Source organism: Dysidea avara, chromosome 5, assembly GCF_963678975.1.
Source record: "Dysidea avara chromosome 5, odDysAvar1.4, whole genome shotgun sequence".
Taxonomy (NCBI): Eukaryota; Metazoa; Porifera; class Demospongiae; order Dictyoceratida; family Dysideidae; genus Dysidea; species Dysidea avara.
The window spans coordinates 11,384,118-11,399,766 of NC_089276.1; positions in this window are offsets into that span (position 1 = coordinate 11,384,118).

Genomic DNA, 15,649 nt, shown 5'->3' on the forward strand with positions numbered 1-15,649 from the left:
TAGCGGCATTATATCCATTAAGGTTGACCATCGTATATTCCCTTATTCGGCAATGTCACAGATGTCAGCGGTGTGAGCAATGCATGCACTTACATAGATCAATTACGTTTGGAGTACCAGCATTTTTTGTACTATACTTTGCCAAAGTAAATGTTATAGCCATTTCTATTTTGAATTCAGTGGAGGTTCAGCAATATGATATTCAAGGGAACTGGAGAGGGTACATACGAGTTGTATACTTACAAGGAGATCTGAAAGTTTTTGAAGGGAGACATTTAGTGTATAGTGTCTTTGCCATAGTAGTGGTTGTAACGATGTGATCATACCTACAGTGATTTTGTTTTTTCATCCATTGATCAAGTATCTTCTAGGAATGTTAGGGTGGGGAGAAAGTGGACTAACAAAGTGCATTGAACGAATACTTTGCATTCATAAATTGAAGCTTATGTTTGACACTTTTCAACATGGTTACAAGCTCGAGTACAAATTTTTTGCAGGGCTACACTATTTTCTTTACAGAACATTGATATATGTCATTGTGATGATAGCTCCAACCCAGAGTGTCAGTGATCTGCAGTTAATGTTACTTGTAGTGCTCTTTGCTATTCTGGTTATCCATTTGATATCGATGCCCTTTAAAAGTCCAGCTGATAACAAAGCTCACTCCCTTGTTTACGTACTTCTCATCATCCTTATAATCTTGTACTTGTTTGTAACAGATGATGACGATATCTTTACTTGGGACTGTGTTGTCATACATCCTCCTCCTATATCTAGTTGTTTACATTACATGTACATGGAAATTATGGCAGCAATACCTGAAAGTTTTCTTTTCACACCTGAAAATTTTCCTTTCAAAAATGCTGTATGGTGTGGAGTTAGAAGACTATACTACATATGAGCAGATCATTACAAGTGAACAAATCGCTGATAGCTCTTATGAAGACACAACATAGCTAAGTGGAATCACAGTTATTGAAGATTTCCTGAACCTGAAGCCCCCTCTGACAATTCCTAGATCTGCCACTGCATCCCCCCCTCATATCAACTACTTCCTCCACCCCTGCTGCCCACAGTTTGAGCAAGGCAAGGAATTTCTTTAATTTATTTGAAATGCACTATATTTGTATTATGAATAAAATGTATTGAACAGATGGATCAGTAGTGAAAAAGTGGTATTGGTGCATCACTACAAAATATAACCCTAAAACTAGCCTCGATTTCCCTTCATGACAGCTTGGAAGCATTTTTTAGGCACACCCAAGCCCAAAAATATCTTCACACCAACCCCTAACCCTTCAAAACGTTTCTATGGAATTCTAAAAATATTTTCTATTTATGCTGACAAACTAACTACCTAATGCCTCCAGCCAAGCATAAATCAACAATGGATAACGCGGGGCATTTGGGGCAAATCTCCCCCCCTCTCACCTTGTGGAGAAGCTAGCCATAACTACTTCCGAATAAAATACTGAACTTTGTCAGGCAAATATCAGTTATGCTATTAAACTTGTGAAAATATGGTAGAATTTCACCTGAAATCAAAGCAAATCAGTCAAACTAGTTGTGAAATTGTTACCCAGCACCTTCGTGCGTACTAAGCGCCTCTAAAATAATTATCGTGTTGTTGTTTAAGACATTCGAAGCCTTTTGAACAGCTTTTAAGACTTCACAACCATCTGCAAAGGGCAAAATTCAACAGTGAGACACTATAAAGAGGTGATTGTTTGGTGCTTCAAAAATGCAGCAACTAACAAGAGAATCTGCTTCCCCAACCAACTACTGGATAATTTTTGTAACAACTTAAGTAATTATATCTGTGCATTATAATCATTTGTGATTTCTGCACAGTAAAAACAAATAATAAACTTAGCCTATTTGTGCCCGTCCCCTTGCCAGCTCCTGGATCCGCCCCTGCTTCATACAACTAGTGTTTTTGATACTCGAGTTTAGTCTCGCGTAGCCAGATCTTCTACGCGCCAGACGCTTATCGATTTTTAGATTATAAGCGCCATCTACAGCCGGCGCTTATAATCTAAAAATCAATAAGCGCCTGGCGCGTAGAAGGTCTGGCTACGCGAGACTAGCTCGAGTTATGGGTGACACTGTCAGACGAATAGTACCGGACGAACAGGACCACGCGATCCGAACCGGACGAATAGCCACTAGGTAAATTTTATCAACTGTGTATCATGATTTATCAATGGGTGCATATATATTCAGAAAGTATTGGAGTAAAATATACAAGGGTGGGGGCACTGGGGGAGGGGGTACACAGTATAGAGTAACTGCAGAGGCATACACTTTATATTCTAACTAAGGATGTAACAAGGAATCCACAGTTTTGCTACAGATAACACATTGAGTGAAAAGAAAATCATTTGCATACAGGGCCGCCCAGAGAAATTAAGGGGCCCATGGCAAAGAGTTAAAGTGGGGCCCTTCACCCAAGTTGTAAGGTGAAGACCAAAAAAAAAAGAAAGAAAAAAAAGGGTCACAACCTGCTGGCAATGACAATAACTACCCATCACCAACCATATCTCCTTATCTATAAGCTTGCTACACTGCTCCTCTGAAGAATACTGTGACTGCTCTATTAGAGTATTTAGATCTGACTGCTCTATTAGAGTATATCGATCTTTCAAACAGGTATTCAGGGGGCCCTTCATGGAGCCTCCTGGGGCCCCTTTCAGGCTGGGTCCCGGGGCAAAATGCCCCAGTTGCCCCCCCCCCCCCCAACCTGTGGGCGGCCCTGTTTGCATATATAGGATCCCTATTAACAATTTGCACATACTATGTTATGTTGTTGGTTTGGAACACATACGTACAAGGCACAACCCCAGGAAGAGTATAATTATGATTGATACACAACTCCTTCAGGGGTTGGCCTGGTAGTGGAGAAAGCAGCCCCTGTCTAAGAGATCATGGAGGGACTTAGCCCTATAAAAATACTGTGAACAATTGCGCTGATAGTAATACACCAAATAGTCAACTGTGCAATGCTTAGACAAATGCTTACACAACTAACTACCTACAGACAATTCCATTGAATATACCCTAATAAAGCAGTCACCCTGATAGCTGCAACAGTCAGCGAGTAATTATTATAATCATGATGTTGATCCATGACTGCTGAAATCAGTAGGATTTCCCCGATTCAGGAATTTGGGGCAGGTGAAAGTATGTATGATAAGTATAGCTACACTTTCAACTACGTAAAACAGTTGAAATATAGTTTCCATAATTAGATATAGTCATTTAACGCTAGCTGTGTCTCAAGTGTTGATTTTTAAGATTGGGTGAAGCCAGATCCTATAGTTATTAGAGCTTGATAAGTGTTGTAATGATGTAATATCTAGGACAACCACTGCATATGCACTTCATGTATGCAGCTAGTATAATGTATACTGTGTATGTCGAATCTGTTATATATAAACAGTTTGTATAAGGTATTGTATAGACCATAATTGTATGATAGCCAGCTAGCTACCACAAGGCACTACAGCAAATCAAAGATCTGGGTGGATGTCTTGCAAAAAATAACTTAAAACTTTTAAATTATTTATTTAGGCTTTACAGCACAAGAGCTGAAGGTCTGTAGGACACCTGGTCTTACAGCCTATTTAAACTTAACTTGAATATTCTTGAAGGTATTTTCATAGCAAAGCATTTTTTTTAAATCAGGCTTTCTGAAATTAAATCTGGAGATATTTTTACTGGCTGTGCATGCTATTTTGATGGGAAAACTGGCTTGCAAATTTTAAAAATTAAGTTAAGCATGTTATAAGAAATTGGGTAAACTTATAGGCTCCCAAGTGAGATATTGACATAATGTAGATGTTAGTTGTACGTGTAGCTAGCTACCCTGAAGATGTTTAAACGATCTAATAACCTGGGAAAATTTTACATATTAAGCACTCTGAGATTGCAATTGCATGAAATCTTAAGCAACTTTTGATACTGAAAGCTATTATAGTTTTGTGTGCTTTAAATAGTTTTAATATTAACCTACAGTGGAACCTCCCTTATCCGGACCTCTATTATCCAGGCACCTCCATTGTCCAGACAGCCCAAATTGGTCATGTGGCTTGTAGTTTATTGACCATAATGAAGTTTGGTTTAGATGAAAGCACAAGGAGGGAGCCTAAAGGCTGCTGTTTACCTGTTTGGTGGCTTGTTTATTCTACTACTAATAACTACCACTTGGTTGCTAGGTGATAATGCATTTTTACAGCCCAGGGGAGTGATCATGACTGCTCAGTAGTGACTTCCCCCTCGCTCACATTTTATTGAGATTTTATGGGGAAATCCCCCTAACAGTCCCAGAATAAACACTGGCTGAAATTCCGCTTACAGACGCGCCTTATACATTGGTATTTCATGTGAGTGAAGAAACGGAAACTGCACTGTAGACCGCTCGCGCGCACGTGATATATATGGTTCCGCGGCGCGGAGCACAGCACTCTGTTCATGTTCCTTTATTAATCAGTACTTATTCTCTATCAAACAAAGAAGAACCAATTGGAATATATACCAGACAAGCTACTATCTTAGACTAGGTGACCTGAAGTGATACCGACGCTGATATAGTCAGGTGATTAAAAGTCACAGCTAGCTACGACTGTTCAGTATTGTGTATAGTTAGCTATCATTAATTGTGGTGCATAAGATAGATTGTACAACATCTATGATGCTACGACCTCGAACATGTCGATGACTCTTTTCAGTGTATCTCGCCGGCATTTGGGTAGGCCACCTACGTCTAGCACTAGCCGAAGTCCGGCCTCGCCAAAATCAGTTCTAATTTGAATACCGCTGTAATTAGCTAGCTAACTGCCCAAGTTCCATTGACTGATACACTTCCTTCAGAATCACCCCTGTACTGACCAACACCCATAATTTAAATTAGAGTAAATGTGACCGGATTTCATATAACAAGGCTTCCACACACACAAAATCAAACTTACGATTTTACCAGAAATGGATTGCTGGTCTAATATACTATCATATTTCACACTGTACTTCCTTCAGCACTGGCAAGTCTGGTTTCTGTAGCAGCTTTCTTCCGACCCTGTCAAAGCCACGAGTGTGAGATTGGCACCATTAAATGGCCATGGCTTTGTGATAATGGTGTGTAGTGAGCTGGGACTTCACAGAGAGCTCGCCAATAGTGTTCTCAGTCAATTTGGAGTAATTTGAGGGCCATGGAGGGCCATGGAGAGCCCAAACTTGGCCTCTGGACTCCAATCGTCTTCTTACTCCATTTTATATCCGTATATTAAGACCACCGTCCACCCCCACCCTCCCACCCTTAGTACTACCCCCACCCTCCCACCCTTAGTACTACCATCTGTGATATTATTACCCGCTCGAAAAAAGCTGCTCAAAACAGGGCAAATTTTGGGTATCAGAAATGTATACATCCACTCAGTGATAGCTAGTGAACAGATGAACAATTGGTGCAAATTTTGTTTGCACAGCTGTAGGCACTGGGAAGTTATTACACAATGATTTCTTAAAATCGCCATATCTCCTAACAAAGCTTTGTGCGTCGAAGCCTTGTTTTGTCAAATTCAGTCACAAATTATCTATTCTCGGACACCATGTATACTCGGACACTCGTTCTCGTAAACTGCTGGACAGAATCCTACGAAAATTGGTGTGGAGATACCTTACATATACCTTACATATAGTCGTTCTGGACGAAATCCCCACCGTTTGTATGTTCCTAGAATCAGAACCAACTATGGCAAGAGATCTTTACAGTATCGGGGAACCTTGATATGGAACCGTCTATCTGCTATGTTGTACAATGCCACCTCTGTCAGACAGTTTAAATCATTATTTTGTTCTTTGTAAATTTCTTTTTGTTTTGTGTGCTGTACTATTTTGTGTTATTTGATTGCATGTAATTTCACAGGACACAGCTGAAAAACAGCCTCTTCGGCTGATGCTGTTTTCCCTGTATAAATACTACTAATAAATAAATAAATAACTATACCTCCAAGTTTAAACCAAAACTCTTGTTTGATTATTATGCTAGACTAAATCAAAGCCGCTGCCTGAAATCATATATTCTCGGACAAAATTCAAGTATTGTCGGACACCGGTCAGTAATCCTACATCAAATACTTTAAAGACTTACCACCAACACCATCTTTTAGGGCTATTCATTAGCTATCAGCAGAGCCATAGTTTATTTCTTTCTATCTCATTTGCAGCAAGCTGTGATCGGAAATATGCGGGCATGTCACCACCTCTATTCTCGGACACGAGCTATCAGCTGGTTCTCGTACATGGTTATACCAAATCGTATGAAAATTATTGTGGACATACGTTATACATAGTCTATCTGAACCTCCAAGTTTGAGTTAAAAAGCTTTTATGGTTAGCTAACTAGAGTGGATTAAAGTTTCCACGAGAAAATTAGTGTTCTTATTTTTCTCGGATAATAGCTAATGCTTCCTACCTCAAATAATTTAGCCACTTCGTACCACTACCATCCGATAGAGCTGTTCATTGGCTATCAGCAGAGCCATAGTTTATTTCTTTCCATCATCGTTATGGATAGTTATGATCGGAAATATGCGAGTATGTAATTACATCTATTCTCGGACACATTGTTTCTGTGCTGTCTGATTGAATCTTGGCTCCAGCTATTTTTGGTGGTACAAAAAGGTACTTCACTGGTATTACATGCTATTTAAAGTAGTTCAAGTCAATGAAAAGTAAAAATTTTTTGCCAGAAATAGCTGGAGCCAAGATTCAATCAGACAGCACAGAAACAATGTGTCCGGGAATAGTGGTAATTACACACTCGCATATTTCCGATCATAACCATCCATGACAGTGATGGAAATAAATAAACTATGGCTCTACTGATAGCCAATGAACAACTCTATCAGATGGTGGTGGTACGAAGTGGCTAAATTATTTGGGGTAGGAAACATCGGCTATTATCTGAGAAAAATGAGAATGCTAATTTTCTCATGGAAACTTTAATCCGCTCTAGTTAGCTAACCATAAAAGCTTTTTAACTTAAACTTGGAGGTTCGGATAGGCTAAGTGTACAGTATGTTCACAATAATTTTCATACGATTTGGTATAATCGTGTATGAGAACCAGCTGATAGCTCGTGTCCGAGAATAGAAGTGGTGACATGCTCGCACATTTCCGATCACAGCTTCCTACAAATGGGATAGAAAGAAATAAACTATGGCTCTGCTGATAGCTAATGAACAGCCCTAACAGATGGTGTTGATGGTAAGTCTTTGAAGTATTTGATGTAGGATTACTGACCGGTGTCCGACAATACTTGAATTTTGTCCGAGAATATATGATTTCAAACAACGGCTTTGATGTGGTCTAGCACAACAATCAAACAAGAGTTTTGGCTCAAACTTGGAGGCATAGTTAAGCTATATGCAAGGTATCTCCACACCAAATTTTGTAGGATTCCGTCCAGCAGTTTACGAGAACAAGTGTCCGAGTATACATGGTGTCCGAGAATAGATAATTTACTCTATATGGACGATATTTATCCCAACGTACCACAGCCATAGGTGGGGCTGTCTGTTGGTGTCTGCATGATCATTGATAATCTAATCTAATTTGAAGGAGCTGCATGAATGTGGTGCGTGGCCAGTGTTGAGCTATGGTCAGTTGGTAGCCAACTACAGTAGGCTATGAATAAACACCTCGAACAGGCTCTGGCTTCTGTGTACACCCTCCAGTGCCTAACTGGTAAAGTGGATTAATAATAGCAACTAGCGACCATTAAATATGTGTAGTCTAAATGCTACTTGATCTGTAGTTGGTGACACCTACCATAGATCTATGCGCCTATACTCAGTTTGCTTTTGGTAAACACCTAATTGTTTCTTGCAGGCTCTACTTTCTCTGTTCGAATCCACCCTCCAGTAGTGTGCAACTGCGTGGCTATAAATATGTACATAGCTAAAACTGAAACATACAGAGGTTGATACTATCAAGACTCTTGATACCATGCATGCCACATGACACGTTTTACAGTTGGGCGGTTGCCATGCAGTATAGTTATCATGCATGCATGATGTGCAAGTATGTGACATCTTGTGTTTTAGGAATAAAATTAGGTAGCTATCAACTTAGCTAGGCAAAAGCAGCATGTATCATTTATCATTCAAATTTGTCCTAGCCACCCATGGTTTGGAAATAGGGAGTGCACCAAGGTACATATTATATGAGTAGCTGGTATGCTTAAAGTTGTAGCCATTTTATAAATTTGTAAAGATGTTTACAAATATCCAATTGTATAGGAGTTATGCTTTCAAATTGTATAGAAGTTATGCTTTCCAAGTGGTCTTCAGTCGTAAGGATAAGCGACAGTGGTGATTTCCATAAGTAGTTTACAGTATGACCCTAAAGTGCTCTGTGTTGTATGGTTATGGTAACAGACAATCCTCAGTATAAAAACTAGCATTTGCAGTGCAGCATCATGCTATGGGAACACTTAGATGTCTAGATAAATTTTGTAAATGGAATGCACTTGGAAAATTTTCTATGCATGCAATGACTGTTCTATTAGAGTATTTGACTGTTATATCAGTGTACCTCAATCTTGTATAAATATTTCTCTGGCTTGCATGAGGATGGAGACGGTGGAGAATGGACACATTTCCCTTGCTCCCTCCATCTTTGGGCCTACCATTGAATTTGCTCTTGTTGAACATCATCAGATAATATTTAGTATGTTCAAGTATTATGAATGACTCTGATGTGTATTGTAGGGGGTGCACTTGCTCCCTGTGCGCCCCCTAGATCTACCCCTGGAAACAGGTATGGCAGCGATAATCAATTGCTGCATGGGTGCAATGTCTTAATGTCATCGACCATGCACATCCAATGGTTGTGTATAGTACCATTATGCAGGGAGAGCATACACATCTGTTTAGTGAGTAACTGCACATACATGTACTGACCGGATCTGCAAAAAGGGTCTTATAGTCTTTCCAAATATCTAAGTTTGACGGGTCATAACTCATCACATGTTTAACCCATTGTCTTATAATTACATTCAGGAACAGTGCTATGTTAGGAGTGTAAAAAACTTCAAGATGGTACCATACACACAAGTCTAGTTATGGATTGCCAAGTACATGCAATTGGAAAGGCTATAAGACCCCTTTTCACAGATCCGGTCACGTATATAGACTATAGTAACACAGTAACATGCAGAGCCATTTCAGGTTGCGTAGACACTGACAGATATTATATGACTATACAAGTTTAGCTAAAGGATGCTGAGTTCAGCAATTCTGCTCCTTAGTAACTCACACTCAAATAAAAATCCTGGCAACAATATGCACTTTAAGCAGGTGGCAACTGACTGGTAGGCTTGATATTAAACATAAATCAAATGGACTATTATCACAATTGTCAGTAAAATATTGCTTAACCTCTAGTCATACTGAGACGGGGTTGTTCTCTTCAACTACCAGTAACCTGATCTGCTATTGTCCCCCAGTTCATGGCACATGCATTATAAACTTTTTGGAATCTTATAGTCAAAGCTGTTTGGGCTTGTTGGCAATCAGTAGTACTACATCAATATCTTTTATGGGGGATAGAGAAATTGGTAGACAAGTTCTATTCTGGATAGTATACACGTGGGGGTGCAGGTAGAGTACGCAAACAATATGAAAGAAGAAGGAATGAGAAGTATGGAGCTACAATGCCATCCGAGCATGTATATTCCATTGTCTCTACACACATTGGAAACTTTGGAAAGAAGCCAGGCCTAACCCAAAGTACCCATTATGTAAAAGATAAACATTGAAAAGCAGACAATCTACCTGTGAGATGCTACCAAGTAGCTATCTTGTATGGTAAAAAACTCTAATTAATTTTATCATGACCTATAATCTTTTTTTTTGCAGATCTCATATAACTGGTACGTATGTAAATCTGAAGCTGCAATACAGTACTTGCATATATCCATATATGGGATTATGGGACATCATGCATATAGAGAGCCTAGCTAATGAGTTTTTGCACTCAATCACTGCCTTCAGTTTCAAGTGGTTATCCTGGTGTAGTAGTATACCTGCTCAGTGTAACTGATCACACAAGATGGTATTATGTTTACAGTAAATCTCCTTAAAATTACCAGCTATTCAGTGCAACAACTTTTGACTATTTATTATCACAGTGTATCTGAATTTGATTTACAAAGAGTAAACACTTACTGCACACAAAAGTATCTACCATATTTTGGAAGACTGTTAGTGTATCACATGTAGTCTGCTATAACTGTGTGTGTGTGTGCGTGCGTGCGTGCGTGCGTGCGTGCGTGCATGCGTGCGTGCGTGGGTATGTGTGTGTGTAACACAAAATTAGGTTACTATAGTAGTTTGATTCTACAACATGAACTGCTGTTACATTATTCCTATACACAATTTAACACCATACCTGTAAGTTGATCAGTTTGTTTGACCTGCTATTTTTGTTCTACATAGGTTTTTACTTTTAAAACATACAGATGTATGAGCAGTTATGCAATATACGGTGTATACAGCAATAAATTGGGACTGGTATTAATTGTGCATACATATATACTTGATATTATATTGTTGGAGTATGTGTGCATGCTGTATAGTGTGGCTTTATCAATGCAATTTTCATAAGGTCACAATTAACCTGCTGCAATCGTGGCCATCAGCCATCATTCATCATTGTTTATTGAACTGCCACAGTTTACAACATACCTGTAGAAGCAGTAGATATCTATGTTATTAATAATGAGATCATGTACAATAATTTATGAAGCCAAATAAAAATTGAATTTTATTGAGCAGTTCTTGGAATCTGCTGACCTCCACATCTATAGGTATAGATTGGGACAGTACCTGGTCAAATCACTATACAGTATGTAGTGATATCATGCATGTGTATGGTTTGGGGGCTAACATGCAGTTATTCAGTGTAGTTGTTGATTGTTGATTACCACTGACTATGAGTAAATAGATAGTGTGGTAGACTATAAGCATATCATAATTGGTAATGAAGTGTAGCCTGATACAGGGTTGACAATTATCAAGTAGTATTGTACATTAGGAATTATTGACTTACTCACAAAAAAATATTTTATTTGTATTAAATGCTATCCCACTAGGGACCTGTAAGAAGGCTAAAGCCTGACCAGAAACCAGCCTCACAATGCCTTTATGGCTGTGTTGGTCAAGCCCAAAATTGTCTTAAGATTTCTTCTGATAAGTTACTTTGGAATTCAAATATTATACTTCATAATTTTCTATTAACCGGCTGACTAGCTATCTGCTACCTGTCTGATGCCTTCAGACAAGCATAACTGCTAACTTAAATGCAACAAATGTGATTTTTCGCTGTTAGATGTTGCTTCAGCCCGACAGGTGCCATTTGGCATACCGCAATGCATACAATGTATGCATCGTGGTTGCCTTCTTTGTGTCCCATTTATTCTCACTGACAAATACAAGGTGTCGATTCGCAGTAATGTGTGATAGCTTCCTTACACTTGCAATGGAAATCGTCTGTATAATTATTCCATAATGACTGGATTAATCGCAGAGGTAATGCTTGTAATGCTTTTCATATGACTCTGTGTAAGGGGCTGAACATAGTTGAAAACATAGTATAATGGCTGCTTCACTTTTTCAGTAACCAATAATTGAGGCATGTGTACAGATGAAAAACATAAAACACAAGTCTGGTACCATTCTTTCCTTTGATGCGGTTTGTGCTGGTTCACTGTCATAATTATGTTACAAACAAAAATTCAAGTTGGGATTTTAAGTTTGATCGTGGACATAAAAAGTAGCAAAATCACCTACACCTGCAGATATTCTAGCTGACCTAATAAGTGTCCACAAGTGTATTTCCAGGCATGGCCAGGTTACCTCCTTTGACTGAATTAGGCCGGGATTAAATGTCCACTAGTATCTGTAGGTGTAAGTGACCTCCCTTGTTTCCCTACTTTTTATGTCTATGATCTCTAATTGAACTTTAAATTCCTAAATTATACTTGCATTGTATGGAAGTGAGTACTAGTGTATATGTGTTATGACTTTCTCATTGAGTTATTCCTTTTTCCAGATTGAAAAATGGCTGTTTCTTTGCTGCAACTATTGGTTATATGGATGAATATTTCACTGGGGTTATCATATCTACATCATGCGATTGTTTCAGACAATCCAGGAGCACCAGAATGTAAGTGGTTTGATCTGAAGTACCATTGTGGTTCACTGGACCACATGTTTGATTTGTTGAGCAAAAAATCTAAATCAGTCGATGTTACTGTTGAACCTGGGAATTATAATTTAATGTCATCTTATCATCTTTATGATTTACGCAATATTAGGATAAGGTCCAGCAACCAACCAAGGACTGTTCCAAATTCCAAATTTTTCTGTGTACTTGTTTTATTATTATTATAGTTTTGTAGACTCTTTCTCTGTCTTGTCATCATGGCAGTTCCTGGTATATAGCTATGTACCTCATAGACATAGGCCACTCATTCTAGATAATGTACAGTGATGATTAACGTCTTAAGACAATATAGTATACAAACAGGGGCCTAGACTCAGGGTTACCATACACTGATAGCCAAAGAGTGATCAGTGCAGGAGCCCTGGCAAGACTTAGTTACATTACTTAACTTACAGTACAAAATTAATTACACAGTAACAAAGTTCAGGTCAAGAGGTCCAATAGATCCCACTCCAGGGAAGCTCTAGAATTGAAAATTCTGTAAGAGCAGGAGATGGCAAAACAAGCAGCCTGCTCAAACAGTGACCGGACAGTTTTCTTTGACACACAACAAGTAGTAGCCATTTGAGCAAGTGTTTCTTGCATAAAGTGACCTATCTCAATAGAAATGAGATCAACAACTAGTCCAGTGCGTTGAAGATCATCATACAATAAAGAGCCATATCTATTTTCCTTCCAAGCTCTTGCAGTCAATAAGTGTTGTTGGGTTTTAGTGGGAATGGTCAGCTCAAACAGGTAGATGGAATCCTCAGAAACCAAGACCAAGTCAGGTTTGCTAAGGGAGGTTGAAAGTTTAATGGGGATAGTGCTAGGAGGGCTGACACTGGCAAGATAACCTGGAAGGTCAGCATAAAGTTAAAAAAATTCTGGTAAATGCTTTTGAAGCCTCTGAACGAAAACCTGCAAGACTGAATCATGCCTCCAAGTATACCTACCCTGAACGAGAGCAACAGAACATCCGGTCAAGATATGATTCGTGGTAGGTTGGGGTTGTCGTGCTTTATTTTCTTTTCCTATTTCAATCCCCCCCACCCCAGGAAGCAAAAGAAATTTACTATTTTGAAGGGCTACATTTCTCACTATTTTGATGTATCAGTTAGAAGCGCACTCCATCCTGGTTTTCTAGTTCTACTCCTGGGTTTGCAGTCCTTCAGGGTGAAATGGAGAAGAATTCTAAACACAACAACCTAGTGGAGGCTACAGGTGGTAAGTTTTTACCACTTGTGGTAGACAATTTTGGGGTGTGGACACCATCTAGCATAGAAACATTATGATCTATTGCTAGCTCGTTCTTCTACTGTTAGAAATAGACTTTTGGTGGGAAAAGTTTTCGCTACTTTATTGAAAGACTAAGTGTTCAACTATATAAAAATGATTTTGTGCATTTGGTATCTTCATCCTCATTGAGAGGATGATTGGCTTGAGGGTTACTCAAGTCAAGAGGACAATTCCTTTGATGATCATTGTTATGAGAGTTCCAGTAACCAGATTTGTGTTACTGATGGTGAGAAGGTCTTGCAGGATATTTGTAGTGAACTGGTAGTTAAAGAAGCCTCTCATTCCAAGTTAGAAGATAATGATTGTGACAGTAGTGATTCTCTTTCTGCTGATTGTAGTGCTTCTTTTGCTGTTCCTATTACAAACAAGTTTTCTTGATTTTTCTTCACTTGTTATGGAGGAGGTTCCTAAGAATCCTCAATACTTAGAGCCTCTGGTCTCAGTTCATTTGGTGCCTTCTCCTCAGCTTCAGGTAACTATTGGGAGGAAAAAGGGTGGTCAAGCAGCTTCATCAGGGTCACCTAATGTGGCCATATACCCTGCTTCTGAGGTGTTATATGAGGGGACTGCTCCTCTATCCTTGGCTACAGGATTTGCAGTGGAACCAGATCCTAGTTTATCTCAATAACACTTTCACCTAGCTCCCAAACCTCGTTCACCAAAAGCCCCTTTATTTCTTCCATTTGTCAGCCCTTTCCTACCCAACACTGCTATCTTCCTAACTACCTTCAGCAACAAGCAGAGTCAATTTGGATGCCATCTTTCCTTCATTCTAGCAATGTGTTAATGTATCAAAATTCAAGCACAACTATCCCCACCACACCTCTCCCTGCTGCACCCTTCCCTTTCCCTACCGCTTCTGGTAGACTAATGTACTATATAATCATAATCAGTGCTATCGATGACATCATTAAAAAAGAAATCAATAATGCAACTACTGGAAATCTGAATATGTCAACGGCTGTGGCGTGTTTGGGGGTCCACACTCTGAAAAATCCTGTACGAGATTTCAAGTTTCAGAGCATTTAAAATCTTAGTAGCATTACGTGTTACATAGCAAGGTAAGTGTCCCTAACATGAGACAGTACATATTATAGGACACTTTGATAATTTGAGCTATAACTACTATTAGGCACTTACTTCAGTGTTGTAGCATGCTAATTCTCACAAGTGTGTAAAACTTTAGCTAAATAGTGCATAAATCATGAGAGTTGTTGAAGATGTCAATATAGCTTAAAACCATGTAGATCAAGCTTAATCTTGTCTAAAGATGACCCTTTAAAAAGCTGGTAAATATGATGAAATTCAATTGTGTGTAGAATCTCATTTTCATAAAAAGTTGCTTGAAACATTATCTATTATCCAAAAGGTAGAAAAAGTAATCACTCAACTAAGGAGTTCAGTAGTTTTGGCATGTTCCAGTAACATCTGAAGTGAAGGAAACACATACAGTGGTTATATCTGCCTCTGCATTGGAATTGTTCTGCACTGATTGTCGATATACTTTGAAGATGTATTAGTAAAGGTTTTAGTGTACCTTCACATAAATTAGAAGCTATTTGCAACTTTCAGTGTCTGAAAGTAGAACCGTCTCATAATATGATCGGCTGTCTCTCATAATTATGGGCATTTACATGTCAGGAAGCCATACAAAGAAATTATGGTCTCTTGCAAGCAATATCCATCAAATTTTAATATTCTATATGGAACATATTGGTGTGAACCTGGTCCAAATTTTATTGCTTTACGTGTTTTCTGCTTAAGTTAGAGGATATTGAAATAGTTTGCAAATCTTTCTCTCATAATATGTAGCTACACTGTCTCATGATTATGTACACCTACAACATTGAGACATGCACCTTAGAAGTTCTCATCATTGGATTATGCTATATGGCTAATTTTTTTTGACTAAAGTAAACAGACTAATTGATGAGTCCCCAATTGGTCATAAATTTAAGTCCCTATGAGTTATCTGTGTGAAGTAATATTCAATCATCCTTAAGTGTTTTTTTATTTATTTTTTATTCCGGCCCTAATGGTACTCCCATCCTCCCCGATCTCTAGCTAGTTAATTTAATTTATAAAA